A 21,198-nucleotide genomic window follows, 5' to 3' on the forward strand; every position below is an offset into this window, starting at 1 on the left:
ACTGTGCCCACATGTACCCCCTGGTTTCGTCAGTGCTCACCTGTCGAACTGTCCACTCTGGGCACCTGCACTTCCTTGTCTGGGGCTCACCTGTTATGATGCCACCTAAGCAGTTACCCACCCCCATCAGCTCTCATCCAGAGACTGCTGGGGGCTGATGCATAAACACTCGACTCCCTCAGCTCTGGAGCAGGTTGACTCTGAGGGGTGGGTTTTACACTGGCTCCCAGGGTCCTCCTGAGATGAAGTTCCTGTCACACACAGTAACAATCTGCATGACACCCACTTTGGGGATGCCTTCCCTTCCCAGTCCTCTATCCCCAGTCCCCTCTCTACTTCCCAAATAGACTAATGCACTCACCTCTTTGTCTCAGGGTCAGTGTCTGGGGAACCCATACCAAGAGATCTACAGGAGACCCCAGCTCTCACGGAGCTTACACTCTAGGAGACATAAAACACACATGCAAATAATCATAATCAAGGAAGCGGGTCCTCAGCCTGTGTAGGTAGGAGTGTGCTGCCTGACACACCCCATCTCTTCTTCCTAAAACCTCCATGAGGACAGGAAGTGGCACCACCTGCCTCAGAGGTCCTGCCTCTTATGACCTAGCCACTCCCCATCCCAAAAACAGGGCGAAAGGGGAGAGTCCTTTTCATCCAGGCTGGACTCGGGGGCAGAGAGCTGGTGACGTTAGAGATGGTAGAATGCCCAGAGAACGTGCTCTGCATGGCTCAGTCCCAGGAGCACCCACACACCGGGCATTTGGTTCCACACTTAGTCTGAGCCACACTGGAAATACCAAGAAGAAACAACGTGGACTGGAATCCGGATCTCGAATTCCCCTTCCCCCTGTAGAGCACAAAGTGTGAGAGCAAAACACACGCGACGAGAGGAAGGAATGGAGTTAGCGAAGCAGGAAGATGGAGCAAGAAATGTGGCGGTTTTTTATGCTGAACAGCTTGGCCTGTGTCGGGCCATATTAATCATGTAGGCAATTTTCGGGAGAAAATAAAGTTTTGTTGCAATATGCATTTGTGTCTCCTGGAAGAGACCGTCCAGAGATGCATTGATCATGCAGCCTCATTTTTACCACATCGCTGTAAATTCACCTCTGGGGCTGCCAGGGAGATTAGAATGGATATTGACGGGCTCCTGGGCAGTCTGCGGGAATCATCTCATTTACTGTGTGGTGATCCGAGAGAGGAGGGCACCGGGAAGGTCCCTGAGAGCCCCCTGGCAGCCGTCCTGAGCCTGGCAGGCTGTCAGCTGCTCCTCCTCAGCCCATTACTCACCGCCCATACATGTGAGCACACACACCTTCCTCACCCACCTACTCTGAGCACTCATTCCTGGGGCTGGTTTCTTTGCTCCTTTGTTTTCAACAGCTTCTGGCCCTTGAAATTAAGAAGCAAAAAGGCCATAGTGCACTGTACCAGCACTGTCTTCTGCACCCACAGACCATGGGGTCGCACTGTGGTCAAGCCTGAGTTGGGAGTCAGGCCTCTTGGCCAGAGCAGACAGGGCCCCCTGGTGAAATGGAAAACATGGGAGCCTCAGGGGAATGGGAGGAGTACAAGGGGGATTGGAAGGGGGCTGATCCTTGCCTCTTCATGAGTCAAGGTGGCCATTCAGTAAATCCTGCAGGATTTTCAGAAGCGAGAAGTGCTCTGCCACACAATGGACACGTTGCCCTGGGCACATAGCTCATGTTTCTTCATCTTTAAACTGTCAGAAAAATCCTCACCATAGCTAGCTCTGCATGGATCAAGGGAGACCAGCCTTTGAGAGCCCTGTGAAAATTTGGTATAACATCTAATGAAAAGACTCAGTCTGTCTGGTTGGCCCCTCCATCCTCCCTTCTGCTCCTCTGTTCCATCTTACACATTCCTAATCACCGCTGGCCAAGCTTCCAGAGTTTTCATTCAACCAGGCTGTTTCTGCAGAACCCACCCAGGACTCTCCTTCCCAACAAGCCCAGGTCTCTAACCTGGCCCGGCTTACAACGATTCACCTCTCCTGTGCAGACATCCTCAGGGTCTCACCACAGGCAGAAAATAGGAATACAGTCATTATTAAGAAAATCAGCATTATTTTTGTTGGTCTTTCAACTCCAGGGTGATAGACTTTGCCTTAAAAAAAATCTCTCTCTAACCTGGCTTACTGCCTGATACATGGAAGATGTATGGAATATGCTGGGGAGATGGGCAACTAAAGTTTTAATCATTCTCTATAAGGAGTAGCATCGATATATATATAAAACTTCCAATCAGACGTCCAATGCTGGACAGGGACAGAAGATGAGAGTGGGAGGGAGATTAAGGGTGGATGGTACAAAGAAAGAGAGAGACTCTCAGCCACAGAAATACTAGAGATTGCACAGAGGAAGAGAATATACAGAGCTCTTGCACCTAGGAGTTGGTGCTAACACAACTGTTGCTGTGGCCTGATGACACTAGGGCAGTAGATCTGGTACTCCATACCCTGCAGACCAAGGCTGACATGACAGAGGCCCCTCCCCTCATTCCCAAGTTCCTGCAGAGCTGAGGGGGGAAGGTGCTCAGAGCCACAGAGATGCACATGGTGCTCTCTGGGTGACCCCAGGGGTGGCCAGCGCCAAGTAGACTGGGCAGGTCAACCTGGGGAAGGCAGCAGGCAGCTCAGCTTGGCTTCTAGCCCCATCTCTACACAATGGAACATACAGAACATACAGAATCGGACGTTTCCCACTGCAAAATCCAGGTAAGAGTAACCTGGGAGTGTGTGAGGATAAAAGAACAGGTATCAGAATGAAAGACACGCAGGGAGTAAGGAGAGGATGACACACAGCAGAAACAACAAAATACCTCAAAATCTATAGCAGGTATGCGTGTGTGTGTGTGTGTACGCATGTTGTGCACTTCCTCTAGCAAAACAGACTCAGGTCTGGGTCCCAGAAATCACAAATTTCCTTTCAATAACTAGTCAGCAAGCATTAAACAATCCTTTGTCTGAACAAAGATGGTCTGGATCAACGTCAGTCAGTGCTCCAGGCAGGAAGGGGCTGCAGAGAAATTCAAGACCAGGCTCCGCTCCTCAAAGCCTCATGAGGAAGATTCTTGTGGAGCTGTTCCTGTGCAGTGGTTCTCAACCTTCCTAATGCCGCGACCCTTTAATACAGTTCCTCATGTTGTGGTGACCCCCAATTTCATTGTCATAAATTGAACATAATTAAAGCATAGTGATTAATCACAAAAACAATATGTAATTATATATGTGTTTTCTGATGATCTTAGGTGACCCCTGTGAAAGGGTCGTTCGACCCCCAAAGGGGTCTCAACCCACAGGTTGAAAACCGCTGAGAGAAAAGGAAGCAATCAACTAACCAAATGAGGTCTCTTAGACACCTCACATCTGTCCACCTGACTGCCTGTCTGGCTGTCCATATGCCTGAGATGCTTCCTTGTAACTCACCTCAGGGATCCCTGTTTCCCCCTTCCTCATTCCCAATCACCCCGAAGACCTTGGCATTGACTTCACTTAATGCCAAAAGTGTCACCTGTTACTTCACTGATGGTGAGTAAGGAGAGGAGAGCTGGGAGACCCAACCTCCACTGGGAACCCACCAGAGAGAATCACAGTTGAATTGAAAGAAGGTCAGGGGCCGAGGCCTCCAGCAAGGAAGAAATCAAAGCCCAAAGAGTTGGCTGCACCTTCTCATAAGCAGACCCCTGTCCATGATCACCTTTTAAGGAAACAACTTATATGACCCAACGTGTTACAGATTAGAGGTATCAAGATGCACTGTGGCCTAGTCTGCTATCTGGAATCAAAAAGATGCCCCAAATACCCGCATTGTTGTAAAAAAAAAAATTAGATGCAATGTAGTCCAGGAGACCCAGGAGATTATAGATAATGATGATGATAATAACCAACATACACACAGCAACCTACATGCCTGAAACTGCTGGGAGCTCCTATGTCCTGTACTGCCTCATTTAATACTCACAGGAGGCAGTATTTCACAGATGAGGAAACTGGGGCCCAGAGAGGTGAAGTCATTTCCCCTAACTCACACAGCAACCTGCAACAAGAATGCTAAGATGTGAACTTCATCATCTGAATTTTAGCCTCTTCCAATGCTCTTGCCAGACCTAGGCAAAATGTGGTAACTGCAGCAGACACCTCCCACAAAATTTCTAGCCCAGCCTCTTCCTAGCTGGGACCTTGGCTAAGTTGTTCAGTCGATGTGAGCCTCAGCTCCCTTATCCTGCCCTAAAAGCCCTGACCAGGAGACAGCCCTCTGTGGACAGTGGCACCGTGACTATAGCCTGCTGAGGGCCAAAAGAGTATAGACCAGGAAAATTCCATTCAAGTGGGATTTGGGTGAGCAGAAGGCAGTCCCCAAAACCCAGGATTAATAAGGCCGGTGGGAACGTGGGCACAGATCCTAGTATTCTGGCTATGAATTTGGGCAGGTGCCACCTTGGGTGGTGCCCCAGGGTGTTATCAGAATCCTCTAAACTGAAGGACCCCAGGGTCAGAGAGCCCCAGGACCACTGGGGCTGGATGTGGAGGGTGCACCTGTGTGTGTTCTCTGGATGGCTGGGTGGGGCTGGTTCACGGCAGGTGCGCACAGGCCTGGACTCAGGCTCCAGTTCTGTTCCTGCTCCCATTCCTGCCCATCAGTCCCTCAGGTCCCATCTAAAGTGAGGGCTCCCCTTCCAGGGCCTGCCTGGTATCTCCACGTCACTTGGCTCACATGGCCCATCACTGTGGGGCTAATGTGCAGAGTATCTGGCTCCTGGGTGCAATAATTCCCCTCAGTTTCTGCCCACCAGCTGCCCCACCCTAGTGAAGGGACCACTCACTGAGCACCGCCTAAGCTCTAACCTGCTGTCAGTAAGTGGGAGTCCTGGGTTTTGACAGCTGAAGCACACCCAGGACTCTAACGAGGCCGTTTGTAATGCAACGCAGTGGACGCTAAGTGCCCGATGGCTGTACCTCCACCGGAGTGATGGATGAGCTGAGTGGGACCAGGAGAGCAAGGAGGATGAGCTGTGAGCTGGATTTGAAAGATGGATCAATGGATCAAACTTGCACAGTCAAGAACAGAGGGAGGGGCGGGCAATTAGAGCTCTTCTAAGCACACAGAGGCACTAGGGTCCCCTTATTTTTCTCTTCCAGGGCCTTCCAGAAGAAATCTGTCTAAGTTTGTTTAGAGATGGAGCAGTAAAGAGCCTGATGTTGGAACCTCGGACTCACATCAAGCTCTGCAAAGTCCTACGAGACTGATCTTCATTTTCAAAATGCTTCACAGACAGACATAAGGTCATAAAGACCCAACACATAAAGATTCCACAGCTCACGACGCCTGTGCTCTCAGGGCCCAGCCTCTCGCCAGGCGCCGAAAGGCAACATGGACTGAAATGAGAGGGAGGAACGTTCAGGAGTCTACAAAGAATAGGCAGTTCGAGTCAGAAAACACTGCCTGGCCTCCCCAAGGGCAGCCGTGCTCTAATGAGAAAATTACTGATAATTGTGACAGACGTGGGAGGACACATGTTCACAGCCACTCCTCCCACTGCTGTGGCAAACATGGGGGGCAAGGACTCCTTCTAAAAGGGCCTCACCATCACCATCATTTCCATACAACATCACGCCCACTTCAAAGTGGACGGTCCCCTGAGTGTCTACCTTGTAAACTCTGAATGAGCTTTCTCTACGACAGCAATCCTGGAATGTCCCTCTGTGCCACCTCTCCTGCACTTCCAGAACTGGCACACCTGTTCCCTAGCCAATGGCCATGATCTTCCTTGGCCTGACCTCTGAACTCAGCCTTGAAAGAAGCAGGGTCAGGAGGTCAGAGCTCATCCCACATCTATGCTGTGGACTCCGCAGCCTCCTCCCACCTCAGGGCCTTGCTTCGCCCACTACTCTCTCGCCTCTATCTTCCCTCTCCCTCCACTGTTTGTCCAGTAGGGAACTCAAGTCCCTCCCAAGTAAATAAAAGAAGTCCCTTTCCCATGGCCTTAATCACCATCTTCCCTTTGTTTGCCCTCCCTGTCTCCCTCCTTTATCTCCCATTCATTACACTGGCAACTTCCAAACCCGCATCTCTGGCCTGGACCTTCATTCAAGCATCAGCTCCCCACTGGACATCTCCATTTGGGTGTCTCCCCAGCCTCCCAAATTCAGTATGCCTAAAACTGACATCTACTCCCTCTGTACCTTCCTGTCTTCATTCAAGGGCATCCCCCTTTCTCTTCAGGAGTCAAATTAAAATCGTGATCCAGTCAATGTATCTTAATAGCTCAACACATCCATAACTCACCAGATCCTGGAGATTCTGCCACCGTGAGGATATTTTATGACACTCAGCCCATTGCTCCCATCTCTACTGCCTTAGCTCCCCTCATCAATTCCCTACTGCGTGACACCCAAAGGTGTAACTGGTCCCCTGCCTCCAGTCTGCCCCTTGGCAGCTAAGCCCCATTCTAACCACCGCGTTGCCACAGGAGGGAGCTTCCTAAAATGCAAATGTGCCCTAACCGGTTTGGCTCAGTGGATAGAGCATCGGCCTGCGGACTCAAGGGTCCCGGGTTCGATTCCGGTCAAGGACATGTACCTTGGTTGCGGGCACATCCCCAGTGGGGAGTGTGCAGGAGGCAGCTGATTGATGTTTCTCTCTCATGGATGTTTCTAACTCTCTATCCCTCTCCCTTCCTATCTGTAAAAAATCAATAAAATATATTTTTAAAAAATAAAATAAAAATAAAATAAAATGCAAATGTGCTCATGTCACTCCTCACACTACCTCTTTGCCTCTCCATCGGGTGTGGAATTTGGCTCAGATTCCTTCTCTCCAACCTCATCTCTATACCACCTTCCTCCAGCCCCTGTACCCTGTATTCCCCAGAAGTGGGAATGCTGCCTCCCATTCACACACTTCCCTCTCTGCCTGAAGGGCCCTTCCTTCTGCCTGACACACCCTCCTCCCTCCAGCCCCAGCCCACCTAGGAGTCTAGCCCCTCCCTTGGTTACTTTCTCTCCCTCAGCACATGGCCATCTGGGCCCTCTTCCCGCTGTCCTCTCCCACTGCAGGGCAGCTATTTTCTTCTTTCCCCAGCTCACTTCCAGGCAGATAAATGGTTACGGAATGAATGAATGAAAACCCTTCTATCTTCCCCCATGTATTCCCTTTGCGCTTCTTGTGATCAAAGGCATCACTTATCTCCTCCCTCAATTATGGCACCGATGATGGTACCTCAACACTTAAAAGATACCATCCTGAACACAGCTGCCTGCTGTCTCCCTGGATTTACTAATCAGTCCTCAGATTCTGAAAGCTGCTTGGGTCAAGTGCATTAACCAGCTCAATACTCCTTTTTTCCCCCTTCCTCCGCATCAAGCCTTTCCTATAATCCTAGGAAAGAGTGGTATCATTTTTAGCAACAGCGAACCATGCAAAACAAGATGTGGGGCTGAATACCTGAGATGTACACGGCCCCTGTTTTAGACCTCTCATTATTAGGGAAAATGCACACTTTGCCGAGTGGCTTCATTTCCTCCGGCTGAAGGAGCAGCACGCCTCGTTAGCTGGGTTCCCACAGAGAGCGGACTGCGGACCAACTGCCTGCTCCGGCATTCAAGGCCCTGTGTCCTGCCTTCCCATCAGTGGCACAGGGCCACTATCCTCTCATTTTAATTTCTTATTTCTTGATTTTAGAGGGAGGAAGGGGGGATAAAAGAGGGAGAAAGAAGGAGGGGGGGGAGAGAGAGAGAAAGAGAGAGAGAGAGAGAGAGAGGAAGGAAGGAAGGAAGGTGGATGGATTTGTTGTCCCACTTATTTATATGTTCATTGGTCGATTTTTATATGTGCCCTGACTGGGAATCAAACTTGTAACCTTGGGGGTACCAGGATGATGCTCTAACCAGCTCTAACCAATTGAGCTACCTGGGGCCATTTTCATGAATCAAGACTCAGCCTGCTCTGTGTATGGCATGGTCATCCTGGGGAGCACAGAGCTCCAGGAAAATGCTCAGAAATTAAATGCAAGATGTTGTGAGTACAGGAGTGCTTGGTTTTTGGTTTTTTTTCTGGGGCAAAAATGCATACCTTTCCTTGGCTTCTCACAGGAGCACGGTAGGAGGGGATGAACCCAGGCCAACATGGCTCAGAGCACCATGGTCAGTTTGCAGCCCCTGGTCAAGCCCAGTGCCCAGGCCCTGTTTTTGAGCACCATAGGCTCACAAAGCTCTATACTCCCCCCTTGCCAGCCTGGTTCCTATAAAGGTTTACTTTGAAATACTCTCCAAACAATTTTTTGTTTTTGGACCAATTACCTACTGGCTCATGGCCTCCTGGGAAGCCACTTTTCTCTGAGTTGAAAAGAGTTGCTTTTCCAAGGACAAGGCAATTGCCATTCGCCAGAAAAACCATGAGACTCAGCTCTCCTTGGCCAGGTGGCAGCTATGCCAGTTTCAAGGTGTAGTAGGAGGTGGTAACAGGGGCAAAAACCCTACCTGTCTCTCTCTGTCTTCCGAAGGTTTTTTAAGTGCAAGGGGTTGGTTCACCTTCTCTAACCCCCAGTTCTGCCCAGAGTTCCCTGCTCTGTGCACACTGCTTTCTCTAAAAGGGAAGCGAGGACACACACAAACGGGGCAGGAGCAGGGCCAGCCTCAGACTCTCAGCTCTGTAGATGAATCTGTCCAGGTAGGAGGTAGCTTATCTTCCTGTATTCAACTGAGGAGAACAGAATAAAGGAAAGAAAAACTCTAGAGTTTTATTAAGCAATGGCTCAGGGACAGGATTCCTGCAAACAATTAAAGGTAAATGAATGCAGACAGTTTCAGGCCAGAACTAAGACAGCCTCAGTAGACTTCTGGCCCAGGAAATGTGCCTAAGTATTCATATGCAGTGTTTATCTGAGAACCTTTTAAGGTGAGTCGAATGAGAGGGGACAGCCCCGACCGCTGCAGGAGGGACGAAAATACATTAGGCAATGATGCCAATTGGAAATAATAAATAGCTGTATTCCAAGGCCCAGCAGGTCCAAAATTTGGTCAATAGGATTCTTCACAGAAACTGAAGACCACAAGCACTGTGTTCCCAGCCAGTCTCGCCTCCCCCATGCCCAGCCCCTGCACAGAGCTCCAATTTGGTTCCAAAGGCTGTTATCCTGAAACTTCAGCACAGCAATGAGAAACATATTACCCAACGAGCTATTTTTCCTTTTAATGTTCCAGCCAAATTGGCCATTCAAGCCCGCCTTTTTACTCACACCGACTCTGAAAATACTTCTGTTTATTCCCACATCTGGGCCACCACTCTGTCCTTGGAGTTATTGTTGTTACTTTTATTATGTTACCGCCACCCATGAAGTCTTCCCCGAGGCCAGGCCCTCCCCACTCTGAGTCCAATCCCACACACCAGCCCCTCCAGGCCCAGTTGGGTCCTAACCTGGCCTTGGGGATCACACTTGGATAGAAAATGCCTTCTCCCTCCCTGAACTGCTGGTGTGATTCAGAAGACTCTGCTTATGCTGTGTGGTAAATGCATTAATGTCCCCACCCTTCCCCTCCGGGTATGCATGTGCTTTGCCACACAACTTGGAAGTTTTTCTTACTAAAGAGGCTACATCTATTCCCCCACACCTTGGATCTGGGCTCAGACGCATGACTTGCTTCGACCAGCAGAACAAGGTGAAGTGCTTGTGCCAGATCTAAGCAAGAGCCTCAAGAGGGCTTCTCATGACCTTGGCCATCACCATTGGGCTGGCCCTCCGGTCCCAAATGAGGACGGATGATGAGTGGAGAAAAGGTGACCCCCACAGAACTCACATGCCTATGTGAGCCCAGCCACTGCAGCAGCTCACTGTGCCAAGAACTGGAGAGTGTAGGTCGACATCATCTCATTACTTTTCACAATGAGCCAATAATGTACGGACCCCGTTGTGCAGTTGAGGAAAGCGAGGCTCAGGGTCCCTTGCCCAAAGGCAAGTGAGTGGTAGGCAGAGCCAGACTTTAAAACCACATGTGCCTGACTCCAAGGCCCTTTGTTTTTGCCTCTGAGAAAAGAAATTATTTATCAAGGAGGATCTGAGTGGAGAGATTTTTGATGGATTCTGTTTATTCATCTGTATTTCACTATGGTTTCCAGGGTTCTGCATCAAACATGCACTACTTTCATAACTGAAGAATTTTATAAATGTTACTTTTTAAAATATTCCTATGGAAATAATTTTAGCACTTGACTAATGATTTCAACATTGACCTGAAAAAATAAACAGGTAAGAATAACAAAACTACTAAGGGGAACAGGGTTTAAGAAAACCTGCAGACTGATATGATGCTAAAATCCAATATAAGTTAATAAAATTTAATCAAGGACAAGCTGACTTACAACTGACCCTGTCCTAGAGAATTGATAACAAGGAGCTGCACAAACCAATGAGTAAGAAAGAATAATTCAACAAATGATGTTGGGACCACCGTCTCTCTATTGGGTATAATAACAAGCGGTCCCCCCTCCAAACACACTTCAAAATAAATTTTAGATAGGTAAAACAGTTAAATTTAGAACACCAAGTATAATAAAAGTTAAATAAAAATGTAAGTGAATAATCATACTACTCTGCATGTTGAAGAGTCTTCAATAGTTTGATAATAATTGCAAGCCTCTGATCGCAAAAATAATAAAATTTAAAAACAACAGCAAATTGTAAAAAAATTTCACAGCAATTACAAAAGCATAAAAGATAATGAAAACCTGAAGAACACAATTAGATAAATAAAAACATGAACACACAATTCAGAGAATGAAAGAAACAAATAACAAACATGGAACTAGGTAGAGCCCTGCTAGTAATAAAAGAATTTCAAATTAAAACAATCATGAAATGAAATTTTGTCTCTAGGTGGTGAAATTATAAAAGCATTTTTCTTGCCTCTTTATGCATTTGCTGTTCTTATTTTTTTAGAGTGAGCAAATATAACGCAGAAAAACACATCCGTTTGGATTAACAGATGGACGAAAGAACCATATTGCAAAAGAAAAGAAAACTTCAATGCTTGACCACAAATTCTTGGATTTTTCAAGTGGGCATGAGATCAGTTAGCATGAACAAGAGACACCCCAAGTCATCCCACACATGCACTCTGGGGGCACAATCAGAGATGGAATTCTGAGTCGAACGAGATCACAACTATTCTACCTTTTCAAATGCAGGTGTGAGGGAAAGATGGTAGAGCCCGACCTCATGCTATCCATTCTAGAAAACAAATATACTTACCACCGAAATGGACTCCAACTTTCCTCTCTACCCAGAAGCTATTCTGAGGCGGCCTTGTATAATAAACATAAAACCAATCACGCCCAATTGCAGGCCGTTCCCTGTTAGTCAACATGTGGCTTTGAAAGGGCATACAAAACTCACACAGAAAATGACCGTAATTTTCTTTGAAAACCGAGTTAGCTCCAGCTACATGCCAATTTCTTAAGGTTGTGGGAACTGCTGTTTACAATGATAGTAAATACTAAACAGGATGTGAGCCCACGCCTGGGCATTTCATAAAGGAACTGAACCATCCCATTGAGCTCGCCAGGCATCCCGTCTCATTCACTAATACCCATTTACACAACAACCTAAACTTCTGTGGCCGATTCCTAACTCTAGGACATACTTCTACTCTGGAGTAGAATGGCATGAAAAGAGACTTTGATCCTCTTTAAATCCCATGTCCATTGTTTTTGCAATGTCCCGTAGAATTCTCCCTGCCACTTTTGTATCATCCCTCAGACATATGTTAATAACATGTAGCTTTCATCCTTTTCAACCTTCCTCCAGGTAATTCCTTCTTTTCTAAAACCCCACAGGTAAGGTCTTCTGCTAACTTGGAGCCCACCATTTCGACTCAACTCTCACATCTTGGGCTGGTACAGAAGTGGTTGTGGATACAGGAGGCAGAGTGTAATAATAATCTTTCTATGGGGCTTTGGCCCCAACATTTACCCTTCTCATCACTAGCCTGTAGGTTCCATGGAGTCAGGGACCACATCTCTCTGGCTGATATAGTTCCAGCACAGAAGTTGTGTTCAATAAATATTTGTACGTACATTATTACACAAAATAGAAAAAAAAATCCTAGTCACTTGTGGCATAAAGATGTTGTATGGAGCATACAGTTCTGGAATTCCAATGACTTAATGAAGAGTCTACAATTATAGGAAGACTGAGCCCCCTCCCAGGGTACCTCCTATGCCTATTGTGAATATGCCACATTAGATCACTGGAGAAGCAGCTCAACTTGCTGAGGATGGTGACTTTACCTAATTCCAAACGTATTTTAGCCTACTAGCAAGAGCCAAGAGCGAGGAAACTAGGCAACTGAACAGTACAAATATGTCTCAATGCTTATGGCAGATGGGAAGCAGTGCCTATCCCTCGATTTTAATGTGGCTCTTGTATGCATACATCTAAAACACTGTCACAGGGAGGTTTGTTCAGGATGCTGTGGGAGCTCATTTCTGCCCTGCAAGGAGGTAGAGGGGGGCCGCCCCGCAAAGGTTTTGCAGAGGAGATGAAATTTGATCTGGGTCAGGAAACATGAGTATGTAATTTCCAGGTGAGAGCCTGTGAAGGGAGAGAGGGGAGGAAGGGAAAATCGCTTTAAGCAAAATGAAATGAATAGCGTGTGCAGAAACAGAGGCGAGAACATGTGTAGTGTGCCACCAAGAAACAGAAATAGGTGTTTCGGGGAGTGACTGGGTGAGGATATGGAAACAGCAGGTATTCTGAAGGCAGTTTATACGATTCAGACTTGATCCTCCAGCAGTGGAAGCCACAATGTCAAGGATTACTGAACAGGGACGTGACATGACAACATATGGCATGTGTCTAAATCAAAGAACGGCATCCTCCAAGTCAGGCCAAGACGCAACCCAAGAAGCCGAGATCCAGGCTCTCAAAAAGGACATGGGTGGAAATGTTCTCTGTCCAAGGATCTCATTCATGTCAGACTGCGGGATCACAGCCCTAACTCCTCACCGTGTCTGTTCCTCTGTTCCAGCCATAGCCTCGGACACTATGCCCCAGTTGGCCCAGGCACTTTGGGCAATAAGAGACATTCTCCAATGGTGCTCGTGATTGGCTCTGACATTGCAATTTCTCTCCTAGGTCCCAAAGCCTTGGCCCACTCACAAGTGCTCAGAGTGGATCTTTGGCAGGGCCTCTCTACCCCCTCCTGAATAAAGGCCATAATAAAAAAGTACTTCCTTGATCACAGAAACTTACAGCTCACTGTATGATTGGCAGAAAATAATGTTTTTTAGTTCAAGTCATCAGAACTATGGAGAAGGCATTTTGTCTTATAGCCAAGCCCCTGAAACTAAATTTAGGAGGAGCTGGTGGACTCATCACTGGTTGGTGAGACCTGTCAAAGAAGTAGGCAACTTGCCAGATCTGATTTTTCAATTTCCCAGTGGCCTCAGGCAACAGGAGGTCTCACCCTAACCTGGCCCCACCCCTTAAAGGTAAACCCACACAACTTGGGGGTATCCATCCAGAAATCACCAACAAACAAGTCAAACATAAAGGCAGCTTTGCCTACACCAAAGGCCAGTGGGCTAGAAATTACAAAGGGGAGGACTGGGATTCAGGGTTTCCACCAATACTCTTTTAGATGCCACACCCTTCATCGACTCATCCTCATGCTAATACCCAGCTAGAACCAAATCTACATTTTGGGAAGTTACTCTGAAAGTAGTAAGAAAGAAGTCTTGAAATGAGGAGGCTAGGGAAACAGGAAGATCAATAAGAAGATAGAGGCTGGCCAGAGTGGTTCAGTTGGTTGAGCATCATCCTCTGCACTGAAAGTTTGCCAGTTCCATTCCTGGTCAGGGCACATGCCTAGGTTGTGGGTTTGACAGTCAATCAGAACATATACAAAAGGCAGTGATCTTTGTTTCTCACAATGATGTTTCTCTCTCTCTCTCTCTCTCTCTCTCTCTCTCTCTCTCTCTCTCGACATGTCCTTGGATGAGGATTAAAAAATAAATAAATAAATAAATAAATAAATAAGAAGCCCTAACTGGTTTGGCTCAGTGGATAGAGCATCAGCCTGCGGACTGAAGGGTCCCAGGTTCGATTTTGGTCAAGAGCATGTACCTTGGTTTCGGGCACATCCCCAGTGGGCAGAGGGGGGGGGGGAGGTGCAGGAGGCACTGATCAATGTTTCTCTCTCATTGATGTTTCTAACTCTCTATACCTCTCCCTTCCTGTCTGTAAAAAAAATTAATAAAGAAAAAGAAGATAACTAGAGAAGTTTTCCCAGATACATGCAGAGATCCTGGGTCAGAAGAATGAAAGCTTTCTTACTGGTAAAATGTATGACTTAGGATAATTAAATAGTCATAAATATATGCACTTAACAACATAGTCTGAAAATATGTAAAGGAGAATGTATTGAAAATTCAAGAGACAAATTCACAATCATAATGATAGTAACACATCTCTCTCAGAAATCAAAAGAAGCAAAAATATCAAATATATATATGAAAGGATGATCAATCTCTATGGCAATCAAAGAAACATCCAAGAGCTGCAAGGAAATATGTTTTTTATCCTTCAGGTTGGCAAAACAAGTTGAAGACTGATCTTGTACAGAACTGTCAAGTATGAAAAAAGATACACACTCTGCTGGTTGAATAAATAGGCAAAGTTCTTTGGAGAGCAAGTGAGCGGCATCCATCAAATTAAAAATAAACATGCCCCTGTCCTGGCTGGTTTGGCTCAATGGATAGAACGTCGGCCTGCGAACTGTAAGGTCCCAGGTTTGATTCTAGTCAAGGGCACATGCCCAGGTTGTGGGCTCGATGTCCAGTGGGGGGCTTGCAGGAGGCAGCCGATCGATGATTCTCTCTCATCATTGATGTTTCTCTCTCTCCCTCGTCCTTCATCTCTGAAATCAATAAAATATATATATAAAAAAAATAATGAAAATAAACATGCCCCGCATGTCCGTATCAGACAGATGCACATGAAGCAGCTGACAGAGGCTATCTTGGTTGAGGAGAGTGAAGTTTGGAGCTGAAGTTTGCAGATCGGTGTTTTTTGTGTTTTTTGGGCTTTCTATATATATCTACACAACCCTTAAATAATACATTCAACTATTATTTGTGTACTTTCTTTCAATTAAAAAAGACTTTTTAGCCCTAGCCAGTTTGGCTCAGTGGATAGAGCATCTGCCTGCGGACTGAAGGGTCCCGGGTTCGGTTCCAGTCAAGGGCACATGCCTGGTTTGCGGGCTCGATGATTCTCTCTCATCATTGATGTTTCTCTCTCTCCCTCTCCCTTCCCCTCTGAAATCAATAAAAACATACTTAAAAAAATAAAAAAAATTAAAAACGTATTACATATGGCAGTTAGAAAGTCATAGAAGACATCTGTAAATCTCAGTATAGAGTTTTCTAGGATGTGGAGGAAATGGCAGATGCAGAGAATTAAGAGCATTTCTCCCAAAAGCCTGGGAGCGGAGGGAAAAGAAGTAGCCAGCAAGTCGGTTCAAGAAGAGGAATCCTCACTTGGCATTCAGCCCCAGCAAATGAGTCCCTCTGGTCCTGTGCTCCCACATCTTGAAGAATCTGCTTCCCTGTTCCGCCACCAGGCCTGAGTGCAGGCAGGAGGCATGTTAATGTCTAGCAGTTAAACTAATAGCTTTTCAAAATGAGTGTCCTGGCATATCTTTCCTTCCTGAGACAACTTAAAACCTGTCTCTGAGAGAGAGAGAGAGAGAGAGAGAGAGCGCTTAAAAATTGCTTTAATGAATCATTGCAAATGGGTTCTAATGAAAAATAGGTAGCAAAATGTCTGCAATACTCCAAAGATGCACCTCCCTTACCTGGTCCAGGAGCTGGTGGTGGCACTGGAGAATTCCAAGTGTTCCCCGTATACTGTCTCTGTGTCCGGGTGAATGTGGTAGAGACAGCAGGAAAACTGCAGAACGTATAACATACTAGCAAAATGATGGGGCTTGCTAGCAGTGGAACATCAGATGGTCCTTGGAGACATAAACAGTCCCAAGAAGCTATTTTAAAAGTTTCAACAAGAGATTTGTGCATATGTGGAGACCAGTGTTGGAGGGCACCTCCAGCTGGGATTTCTCCTGTTGAGGTCCAGTAATATTTAGCGCGCCCTTCATACTGCTCGCCCTGGACCTTCCAAGGGGCCTCTCAGAGCCCCTTGGGCAGCCGGTGGACCCTTTTGGGTCTAGCCAGCACTGAGGGGACAGTGGGCTTGCTGGTAAGTAGGGTGGTAAGTAGGGCACAAAATATTCATCAATCTGGAAAAAGTCAGTGCACTTGGCCTCAGTACCAGTCCGTGCATGAAAGTTCAGCACCTTTGGGAATCGCTTCACTGCAGCTGCTTAACTTGGCTGAAAGTTACTGTACATACAGGTTTTTTTCCTGCCCTCCCCACACTGCCTGTTAGTTTTAATGAATTTGGCGATAGCCAGACCTGGATAAGACTGGGGCCGGACAGCTTCTCTGCCCTGGGGTAGCTGCTCAGGAGGTCTGGCCACCAGGAGCACAGGAGATGGGCAAGTGAAGCCATTGGGAGAATTCCATCCACTTCCCTGGCTAGTGGGGACTCAGCCAGAATGCCCAGTACTTGCTCCAGCAGGGGAGAATAGCGGTTATGGAGAGGCTGGTCGGTGTACTGGTCTAACACAGGGCTTCTCAGACCTGCCTGTGCATGTGAACCACCAGAGAGTTTTGTTAACATGCAGATTCTGATTCAGATTTGGAGGGAGGCCCGAGATCTGGCATTTCTAACAAGCTCCCAGCTGATGAGGGGGTCAAGGGTACATGGATCCCACTTGGAGTCGTAAAAACTTAGAGCAGCCTTGACTTTGAATCCCGGCTCCGCCACTTACTAGCTGTGGGCAAGTTACTTAAGTCCTCTGGGTGGGGAGTGAGGAGTGGGAAGGACCTGAGAGAGGAAGCGAAGGGAGGCTGGTTTGAAGTCAGAGAATCAGCCAAGAGGAGAGTTCCAAGCTGGGGCGATAAGAGTGGGAACAGAAAGGCCTAGATCAAAGGGAAAGGAGGAGGCAGGGATGTCTAAAATGAAAAGTGTCTAAAATGGCAACAGCATGGGCAGCTGGCTGCTACAGAGTGACTGGGACATAATGAGAGTTTGGAAAAGATTTTTCTGAGGGCAAGAACTTTGCCTCAAATCACTAACTGTATTTTCCAGCTCCTGGTGCAATCCAGGGCACATCATCCATACTCCAAAAACATTGGTTCAGAGTAAATTGATGCATTAGAAATGGAAGGAGACTTAAAGAGCAGCTTGTTCAAGGCTCCATATTCATGGTTGAGGAAAGAGTGCCCAGAGCAGCTGAGATCTACCCAACAAAACGCAACCAGGGTATGATCTTGGAGTTGGGACCTGAGTTGCCCTTCCAACAGCTGCAACTTGGCCATGCTTCATCCACAGCCCCATTGAGAAGGCACTGGGAAGGGTTGGGTGGAGCGTTTCCCATAAAATACACATACACTGATTTGTTTCCTTGAAATACTTTTGCCAAGAGAAATACCACTAAATCAGCATCTTGGCCATAAAAAAAAAGCAAAGTAAGTCTTCATCTGAATCGAAGAGCCACGTGCGCTGTACTCCCTTAGGCCTGTGCACAAGCTTCAAGGAGGCAAAATGGGATCAATGAATTTCTTTGTTAATCTTGATATTTGCAGGAAGCAAATGAACCGAGTGCTCTGCAAATCACCGGATTTAATCTTCAGAATTACTTATACTACCATTTAGGAGAGTTTTTGTTTTCTGGAGAGATTTGCACACAGCAGGCGGCAAACATTCTAATTGCTGTTAAGTACATTTGGTGTAATATGTTGGGGGAAATGTAGTCGTTGAATCAGTTAAGCATGAACACACATGCTCACGGGCAGAACGCAAGTTTGCACACAGACACACTCACCGCAGTGTTTTAGTCACAGAGACAAAATCTCATACAGGAAAAGAGGCTGCCTCTTCTAGACATGAACAGCACCTGGGTCCAGCCATGGTTCAATCTCATAGACAAAGGCCCCAACAAATTATTCCCAACCTCATATATTCCTGTCTGCCCATTCCTCTCTGAGTTCATTTGCAGTCAAGATGCAATATTATTTTCTATTTATAACATATATTGTGCTACAGTCCCCAGGATTTGTAACCTGAAGCAGAAGACATTCAATCTATGTAACAGGAGTAAAGCCCATTGGGAACTCGATGTCACAGCTATTTTATCCTGTTAAGTATTACAGCCACACATGCCCGCTTCTCGTACCAGATTGAAAACTCCTTGCAGTCAGGAAGCATGTCTTGTTCATGTTCACATTCCTCAAGCTCTTGGCTGTGTGTCTATCACCTAGTTCACTAGGTCCTAGTAAATAAGCAATCACTATTTGTTGAACTAAATTAAAGATTCTTTCCAAGAATTAGAATGAGAGAAGAACAGAGGGAAACATGAAAAGAGAAAGGGACCTTCAAGGCCACCTTAGGTCATGGAAAATTACATTAGTGGGTTTCAGGTGCTAAAACTTACCAGGAAAGGCACGCTGATGAAGCGTGTTGACTCCCAAATCACAGCTGAAATGCAAAACTCAAAAAAACATTTTTTAATGATAATCCAGTCCTGGGTTGATTTCCATTTATATTGCTGAAACCATTTAAGGTCTTCCAGCCAAGTGTGAAATAATTCATTTAGTCTTAGTACAAAAGAAGAACCTTTTAAAAATCTGAAAACTTTTAGCTAAGTAAATAATGTATCCATAATGACGATAAAGGCATATGGTGGTTACCTAACTACTCTGATTAATGGGAAACCACTAGCTAAACCATACACAGGACCAAGTTTCAAAGAAATAAAGTATAAGATTGCAACGTCTGAAATTGCCATGTCTAGTCAAATATCAGCGACTTCATACGGCTAACCAAATATAATGAAAACACAAGTACTGCACTAAATCAACTGAACACAATTTGATATTTTAGCTGTTTTATGAGGACTTTTAGTGAATACTTTTGTTTAAAAAGAAGTTCATCTGCTGATCATCCAGATACTAAGACTAACAATTCAGATAAGATATGTCCTCCACCACCAAGATTCATAACTAAAAGAAAGAAATGTGACTTCAGTTCAGATGAGTCACTAAAGCAAAAACCCTACAGGAAGAACAAGTGTGTGATGGAAAAGTCACTTCGAAGTTCCAAGACATGGCCTTGGGGCGCCAGTTATCACTCTAAATATAGCAGAGAGACAGGCATAGAAAATTGGTCTGATCCCTATATGACATTAGGCTACTCTATCAAGATTGAGAGACATAACGGATCTACCTAATTCATAGAAACAAAGAGAGGCAGCAAAAATGGGGAGACAAACAAACCTATACCAAATGAAAGAAGAGGAAAAATCCCCAGAAAAAAAAAACTTGATGAAATTAAATGAGGCAAGCAATCTACCAGATACAGAGTTTGAAACAATGGTTATAAGGATGCTCAAGAAACTTAATGAGAACTTCAACAAAGAGAAGGTATACATAAGAAAGGACACAGGGATCATAAAAAAGAATCAGTCAAAAATGAAGAATACAGTAACTAAAATAAGGAAAACACTAGACTTGATTATCCGCAAACTATTCAAAAAAATTCAAGAGGATGAAAGACTCCAAGCTCATTTTACAAAGCCATCATTACCCTGATTCCAAAAACATTACAAAAAAAGAAAATTATAGGTCAATATCCCTGATGAACTTAGATGCAAAGATCCTCAACAAAATATTAGCAAACCAAATTCAGCAATACATTAAAAAGATCATACACCACCACAGGCCTGGCCAGTGTGGCTCAATGGTTGAGTGTTGATCCATGCACCAAGAGGCCGCCAGTCAGGGCACATGCCCATGTTGTGGTCTAAAATCCCCAATAGGAGGCATGCAGGAGGGAGCCGATTGATGTTTCTCTCTCATCAATGCTTCCATTTTTTTCTCCCTTCCTCTCTCTCTCAATATCAATAGAAATATATTTTTAAAAAGATCATATACTATAATCAAGTGATATTTATTCCTGAGATGCAATTTTGGTTTAGTATCCACACATCAATTAATGTGACATACCACATTAAAAAATGAAGGATAAAAATCATATGATCATATCAATAGATTTAAAAAACATTTTAAAAAATCTAGCACCCATTTATGATAAAAACTCTATGAAAAGTGGGGGTAGAAGGAACATACATAAACATATTAAAGGCCATATATGAGAAACCCAGAACTAACATAATTCTCAACAGGGAAAAGCTAAAAGTGTTTTGCTTAAGACCAGGAACAAAATAAGGTTGCCACTTTCAGCACTTTTATTCAGCATAGTATTGAAAGTCCTAGCCACAGCAATCAGACAAGAAAAAGAAATAAAAAGTATCCAAATTGGAATGGAAGAAGTAAAACTATAATTATTTACAGATGACATGATGCTATATAGAGAGAACCCTAAAGATTCCACCAAGAAACTACTAGAACATAAATTAATTCAGTAAAGTAGCAAGATACAAAATTAATATTCAGAAATTTGTTGCATTTTTATACACAAATAAAGAACTATCAGAAAGAGAAACTAAGAAAATAATTCTATTTATAACTGCATCCAAAATAAAATACCTGGAATAAATTTAACCAAGGAGATAAAAGACCTGTACTCAGAAAGTTATAAGACATTAAAGAAAGAAATTGAAGAAGACACAAATAAATGAAAGCATGTACCATGCTCATGGATAGAAAGAATTAACATTGTTAAAATGTTTATACTTCGCAAAGTAATCTATAGGTTCAACACAATCCCTATCAAAAGACCAATGGCATATTTCACAGAACTAAAACAAATAATCCAAAATTTTATATGGAACCACAAAAGACCCAGATTAGCCACAGCAATGCTGAGAAAGAACAACAAAGTTGGAAGTGTCCAGCTACCTGTTATCAAACTATACTAAAGATTATAGTAATCAAAATAGTATGGTACTGGAATGAAATAGACACATAGGTCAATGGAACAAAATAGAGAGCCCAGAACTACTCAAAGAAAACAGTGTAGTCAATTAATATATAAAAAAGGAGGCAAGAATATACAATGGAATAATGATAGTCTATTCAATAAATGGTGTTGGGA

General features: G+C 45.1%; 1 protein-coding gene across 1 annotated transcript in view; it reads right to left on the reverse strand.

Moving 5' to 3' along the window:
* The window catches only part of WBSCR17 (Williams-Beuren syndrome chromosome region 17), a 421,415-nt gene that overhangs the window by 224,416 nt on the left and 175,801 nt on the right, over positions 1-21,198 (reverse strand). The window lies entirely within an intron of this gene.

Source organism: Myotis brandtii, unplaced genomic scaffold, assembly GCF_000412655.1.
Source record: "Myotis brandtii unplaced genomic scaffold, ASM41265v1 scaffold363, whole genome shotgun sequence".
Taxonomy (NCBI): domain Eukaryota; kingdom Metazoa; phylum Chordata; class Mammalia; order Chiroptera; family Vespertilionidae; genus Myotis; species Myotis brandtii.